This window comes from Eulemur rufifrons, chromosome 3 (genome assembly GCF_041146395.1).
Source record: "Eulemur rufifrons isolate Redbay chromosome 3, OSU_ERuf_1, whole genome shotgun sequence".
Lineage (NCBI taxonomy): Eukaryota > Metazoa > Chordata > Mammalia > Primates > Lemuridae > Eulemur > Eulemur rufifrons.
In genome coordinates this window covers 41,971,739-41,979,243 of record NC_090985.1, presented here as the reverse complement: position 1 = coordinate 41,979,243, position 7,505 = coordinate 41,971,739, and the positions used below count along the sequence as shown (strand labels likewise).

At 35.8% G+C, this 7,505-nt stretch overlaps 1 pseudogene; it reads right to left on the bottom strand.

Moving 5' to 3' along the window:
* Positions 1 to 783: 783 nt before the first annotated feature.
* Positions 784 to 2,072, bottom strand: LOC138381368 (zinc-regulated GTPase metalloprotein activator 1C-like; annotated as a pseudogene).
* Between the last annotated feature and the right edge of the window lie 5,433 nt (positions 2,073 to 7,505).

The window sequence follows — 7,505 nt, the reverse complement described above, 5'->3', positions numbered from 1 at the left end:
CTGGAATAATAAAGAAATTTATATGCTTCTCATGATGTTGGTGTGATCTTAAAGAGGGGTTGAGATGAAGATAACAATATCCACACCAAATTTAGAGTGCCAAAGATCACTGCTAATTTCCTGTAGAAGCTGCTGAGGCATTATTCTAGAAAGAATGAACCTACCCTTGGTGAAAAGAGGGAGGGGCTGCAGGAGAGCTCCTGAGCTAAAAACAATCTCTTTGCATAGACACTAGTTCTTTCCTGAGGATGGCTAGAAAAGCCAGGGTAGAAATTAGAAAAAGAAAAGCTGTTGCACAGATTAAGAACTGATATATCTATGAAGCCATCACTCTGAAATATTTTAACTTCCTTCTCAAGCCTTCTCTTTGAATCATAGAAAAGTCATGCTTCTCCTGTGATTTCAAATAACTTGTTCTTTCACATTTCAAAGCTTGGTACATCTTAGAATCTCTGTATTAGAGCAAGGTAACTCTTAAGAATAAAATTTACTATTAGATTTATGTGCATGTCTTTACCAGTGTATTAATGGATCATGAAGGGTATTTCAAAAGGCATTTGAAAACGCCCATCTTTTAAAATTATATTAATATTTTATTACATGAATGTAAAATGTTTCATGGTGCTTACTAAATATTATGTATTCTGTAAAATAAATACTATTTTAAAACATATTGGAATTAATAATGGAAGTAATGAAAAGAATAGTTGCTTAAAATACTCTCAGTAGGAAACTTATTGTCATTTTTATCATCCATCCTTTTGATAAGAAATGCTTATAGTGTTATGGACAAACTTGATCTTCTTTGAAATGTGTTGTCCACTGCTTTTCTGTTTCTGTCACAATAGTTCTAAGGATATTCTTATCTAAATTTCTGCCAATAAAGACAAATCGATTTGTTCTCTCAGTGTCATCTTTCCAGCTCACTGGAGCCTCTTCCAGATCATAGAGCTCGTGGACACCTTGGACAATCACTTGTGGTTTGTCTTTGACTGACACCAGCCCCTTTAGCCATATGACTTCCATGCAGTGATTGTCCTTGTTTCTCACATTCTTTTCCCACAGAAGATTCTGAATAAATACATTTAGACTTTTTCCCTGTGCATTCCCTGATGCTTCAAATGTGATTGTAACAATACTCTGATCAAGGTGAGGTTGTGTTGCTGGCACAGGTTGAAGTATTTTCTGCAAACTTATTCCAGAGAAACTGTCAAAAGCATGAAGATCTAATACATTAGACAGATCAACTCTTGATCTCTATGTTTCCAAAATTTTTCCTAGTCCATTTATTGATCTAATGGTTGTTCTTAATTTGTTTAAATCTTCTTCTGGAACCAAGTGTGTTTGATTGATGAGAATGATATCTGCCAAAGCAATTTGCCTAGTAGCTTCATTGATAAGGCCACCAGGTTTTACTTCCATTAAATGTTTTAATCCATATTTTGAATCTACAACAGTTATGATACCATCAAGATAAATACCACTCGTTAATTCAGCATCAACCCAAAAGATAGAGGCTACAGCACCAGGATCTGTGAACCCAGTGATCTCTAACAGTATGTAATCAAATTTCCCCTTCTTCAGCATCAAATCCTCAATAGCTCTAAGGCCATTGTCCTTCACTGAACAGCAGTGACAACCATTTCCAATTCCAGCCTCTCTTCATAGAGCTCTCCACCTTGGCTGACAGCTAAGGATTTCTCCACTGTACTTTCTTCCCCAAATTCATTTAAAACAACTGTTATTCTTTTGCTCTGTTGTTCTGTCAAAATATAGTTCAGAAGTGTTGTCTTCCCAGCACCTCCAAGACATTTGCCCTCCGCCAGGAGGCCCCAGTACCTAAAGAGAAGAGGCACCGGTAGCCTCCCAAATCCCAGGACACTAGAGTTCACAGCATTTTCTGACTTGAATAGTTAATTACCTAAATACCTGGTGATAATTGTAACTGGGATCTTGGTGTGAAGCCCAGACTTTTTCTTCTCTCTTTGCTTCATCGTAATGGAAACAAATTCAGGACAGTCCTCCTGCACGTGCTCCTCTTCCTCATCCACAGGTCCAACAGCCTGTAACATCCCAGCCTATAGCATGGATCTGCCTCAATTCAAGAGCTCTCATCTTTGGAGGGTAAAATTAAGGAAGATTTGGATGGAATGGCTTTTGTTTTATGCTTTACCTGCTTTTGATATTGTTTGAAGTTATTACAATAAGAATGTATCTTTTTATAATTTTTTTAAATGTTTTATTTCAAAAATTAACAAGAATGTGGATTTAGGTTAACTTTAATTTCTAAATGTCACAGAAAAAAATAAACTGAAATATTATTTGGCTGAACATCATGTATAGAAAAAGATAAAAACTTTTTCCATAAACTAATCTGAGCTTATCGTGAGTGTTTTATTATTATGTAATCCTGGTGCCATATTTTAATGTATGACGTGAACATCTAAAAGAGAGTTTGTATCAGTGGTTGTCTACAAGAACCAGGGTTGCCACATAGAGATTGTGGAGAACTAGAAAAGGGATGCCAAACTCTGAACAGGGCAGAGTCTGATGCAGCATTTTGTAGCCAGGTAGGCTGGCTGGGAAACCATCCCATCTTGTAAAATCTGCTGGTTTTTAAATGATATCAATTAACTGAATTATTTAAAATCAGTCTATGGGCTAAATACTCATGCCATGGGCCACCTGAGTATGATCTTTGATCAAAGAGGAATGTGGTCATGATAATAAAGGCTTTTGAAACTAGTTCATGAGTGGAATAGCTGCAGGCACCAGAGGGTTTCCCCCTAGGAATTCAGGAAAAAAATAAAACAATTTTTAAATGATTAGAGAGGCTCAGAAAGGCCATAAGACTTGCCTGTCAAGGACTGAGCTCTCCAGCTTTATTTACAGAACTTTGATGACAACCTGTTAAGGATATTGAAGTGGGATCCCTGTGCTGGATAGGAAGCTTCCTTATCTCTAAGTCCTTCTGAAGATAAGATTGTTTAAGTCTTCATCTGGACCATGAAGGAAGGATACCACATTGCTATACTTGTTTTTTTTCTTTCAAGAAGTCAATGTAAATTGAGACTCTGAATGATCAAAGGCACGTTGTGGGAATTTTTTTTAATGGCTTTCTTTTTGAAGTCTGTTGGATTTTTGGTTTAAGGGTTGAACACGAATGTAAAAAGAAGTTTATCCTGACTTTATCCACATTTTTCATTTTAACAGAATTTCTAAATGTGTTTTGTGTTGAGATATGACTTTAAAGCTTCAGATATTTGGTGATGCCGGTTGCCCTTTTTTCTAATACCATTTCAAGAATTTTATTTTTTGTGCAAAGATTTTACCTTTAATCTAAAACAATATTCTAGTGACAGTAGGAAACTCTTTTGTTAGAGTCTAATATTAAACATTTGCAATATGCCAGTGCTCTTCTAAGTGCTGTACCAGGGTGGGGCCATTTTATCCTTCCAGGATCTGTATGATAAAGATATTGCCTTTATCCCTGTTTTTCATCTATGGAAACAGGCATAGAGAAGTTAGGCAAGTTGTTCAAGGTCAGAAAGCTGGTAACTGGTGCAAGTTGGAATTTGAACTCAAGAAGTCCTGCTCTAGCCTATGCCCTTATGTTATGTTGCCTAACAAGTCTCTGAAGATGACTTCAAAGAAAGCCTTACACTAATTTTCATTTTGGAGAGAAGAAGATGACATTGAAGTATATTCAATTTTTTTCTTTTATAAATATTTTAAATGAGTTTGGATAAAAACCCAACTTAGAACCTAGTCAGTGGCTAGCCCAAGACAAGTACTCAGAAAATATTTGTTGAGTAAACTAATTAGTGACTAGTGTATTAATTTATAAATGATTGTTGAATTTCATAATACACAAACACACACACACTCTCACACACACCCCTGCACTCTTCATGGTGCTTAAAATACTGTTGACCATAAAATATTATGTATGGTATTAAATAACACAGGGCATTGCTGAGACTTTTTCATGACAATTTTCACTATTACTTTTCTAATTGAGTAATCAAGGGCTAAATGATGTAGTGGATATTAGTTGATTGACTTCTCCAACAACCTTTGCCTCCTGTCTTCTTCTCAACAGCCTCTATTTTTTTGTAAGAGGATCCATGAGTTTCTAGATAGGCTGACTCCACTTCTGGGTTCAAGGGGGAGGTATATGACCTAGGTGGAGGAAATCCATTATTAGACCACAGTGATTGCTTTGTATTGGAAAGGAGGCCAAGACATTCTAATAAGAAAGTATCTCTGGACATCTGTTAGAATGTTGCGACAAAGGGCCCCCAGTTGACTGGCTGATATGGTGTGTGTAGGAGGAAACTAAAGCTGCCTGCAACCCTGTTTTACCACTATGCAGGAAGCCAGACCGAGGATGCAGTCAATGCATGGATTTGGGAAAAGCTAGAGAGGCTCAGCAAAACTAAGCCAGAACCCTGATGACAATGCAAACATCTGAATCAACCTGGATCTTAAGTATAATCTACGTTGGATATTTGAATTGCATGAACCAATACATTCTCTATTTCAAAAATTTGTTTTTACTTAGTTTTATAAAATGTATCAGACACTCAGAGAATAATTTCACTAATACTAGTTGGAGTATTGCCGAGACTTAACTAAGAAATTTATCACTTTGCCCTCTTTGCTTCAGAACTCTTAAAGAAATAAAAATAATTAACTTCAGACACAATTGAAACTATGTACATATGCCTTCCTAATATAATTACCTTCACTTTTAAATGCTAAGGTGTTACCACATTGTCTTTAAAACTTTCAAATAAATAAAAACAACTACAGAATTAGTGGACGACTTTGCTCTACGTCTTCCTATCCCATTCTTGTATTCTTTTTTTAAAGGTAACCAACATGCCAAAATATGTATCTTTCCCATCCATTTTTTGTTTTAATAATATTATTACATTTACTTGCATTGTAATAACAATCTAGTATGGTTTGTGTGTTTTCAGATGCATAAATGTCTACTATACATATCATCTTCCAGCTTGTTTTGTAGTCAATATTGTGTATGTCATCTTTTTAAAAAAATATTTGCCAGTGCCATGCTTTTTCTCCTTTCATGCATTTGTTAGATTGAGAAAAGCCTTTGTATTCCTTTATTATTATTTTTTGTTTGCTGTTTTGAAAACTGTATTTCTATTTTTTCTGTGGTGACTCTCAAATGTATACCATAAATACTTAGCCATATTATTTTCTAGTGGGGTCTAAAATTATTTAAGTGCTTTGGCCTACTCTTGAACAAGACAAAAATCTTAGCATGCCTTAAGCATAAAATAATTGACCTCCTTTCTTTGTATAGCTTTCAAAATTTAAATTCCACTTAAGGAAAAGAATGAAACAATATCATCATTTTCTCTGAGTCAATTATTTCAAAAACATGATAAAACAGTCAGGCCAGGTATATAGAAATAGATCTTATATGACCCCCTTTGCTGCCCTTTTTTCTTAATCTAATGCAATCTCAAAAATCATAGCCTATACCAAGTCTTCTCTCCTCCAAGAATCTTCACCACCAGCCCATTGATCAGTCCACATCTGAAATTCTTCTGTACTTATTGACTTTGATTTTTATTTGATGGTAAATCATAAATTATACCTTAGTATCTTATATCATAATCTTTATCTTAACTTTCTATTTTTGTATTGATAGTTTTCTATTTTTTCTTAAGTAGAAGTTGCATTCCTTGAGGAACAGGAATAGTCTCATAATTCTTTGTATACCCTATTGGGGCTTTCACACAGGAGGGGATCCAAAAATGCTCCTTGATTATCTATTAGTAAATGAAACATTCCCAACAGGATTGAAACCCAAGATTTAGTGCGTGGTCATTAAGGAGTCATAGTGTTAACTGCTGAATTGTGGGGAGACTTCATGCTGTGTAATGTGAAGAGAAATATCTTACACTAAGAGAGTAGTTTAACCCAACACCTAGACTATGCTCATGAAGCTGTTCCCAATTCCCTTTCTGTGAGCTGCTGAACATAAGGAGATAATCAAACTTCCAGTCCAGGACAAGAGGAGAAACACTGAGCCACTGAGCAGTGAGACACAGCCAAAAATCTCATACAATTCTCAGCACAGGAACTGACAGTGATGGAACTTATCAGATACATTTGAATGAGAAACTGCTTACCAGTAATTTTTTCCTGCTAGTAGTTGTTATGGTGTCAATATGTGTGTGTGTGTGTGTGTGTGTGTGCGTGCATGTGCCTCTGTGTGTGTGCAGAAATTTGGGGGGCCATAAGAGGAACATAACACAGTAGAAGATACTGTAATGTAAAAGTTGGAATAGGCCATATGTGGATTTAATTGTATTAATCCTGTTTGTATTACTTGATTTTTTGTGAGCTGGGAAAGTTATTTATGGTTTTGAGCATCAACTTCCTTGTCTGGAAAATGGGTATAAAATATTTACCTTTGGGGATTATTTTTAAAGATTAGATAAGATATACTACATGGGAAGTGCTTCAACAGCACATTAGATAGCACAAGACAGCTAATATTTGTATCTATATTAATCTTACTGGGTGAAAAATATAGGTCAAGAGAACGCAGAGACTCGGGCAGTGGTAGAGGGTAAATAACTCCTTCTGCCAACCTTGAGTCTGGTTAGATAATAAAAGTTATGAATACCTTTGTGGGTTCACTTTTTGATTTTCCTAAAAACCGTTGCTACCACAATTCCTTGTTTTGCTAACTGTAAGGAAAACCCCTCATGCATGAAAGCAAAGAACACATCTCTGTTTCTGCTTTCTTGGGCTCAGAGGTTTCTGCAGCTTTTCTATGCTTCTCTCAATTTTTATTTCCTGCCACAAAGGAAGGATGCTTCGACATAATGGGTGAAACAGTAATAATGCAAGAAGGAGCAGAGCTCAGTAAGCATATTGTCAGTTGCTAGGATTTCCAGGAAAATTTTGAAATATTCTTTATAGTAAAATATACCCCTGCCTTCCTCCTCACAGTCTCTTATAGGAGAGGTGCAAAGAGACTCTGCTACTGATTATCTGCCTTCATGTTTTTGCACAGTCATGGATATGGCTATAGAACTTTCTCATATTCAGTAACTTGCTCATTCATGTATTCAGTGAACATTTGGCCTCTTCTATGAGCTCACATCCAGGAAAGACTTTGAAGATTGAGACATATACAGTTCTTTCGGTCTATGTGAGTTCCAAGTTTAGCCTAATACCTGTCACATAGTAGGAATTTATTATATAATTGTTGAATGAATAAACGATTTCGTAAGAGCAAATATCTGCTGGGGTAGACAAGTAAATAAAGAAGAGGGAAACAGAGCTATTTTGAAGGTTTCCCATACTGGGGACATGGAGATAAGGAACAGCAGCTGCTTTTGTGGAAGAATGAATGAGATCTAATTTTTTTTCCTGAGAACCTCTATATGCTAGACATTACACATTTTACATTCATTATTTCAACTACAACCACAAAATTGTACCACCTAAATTTG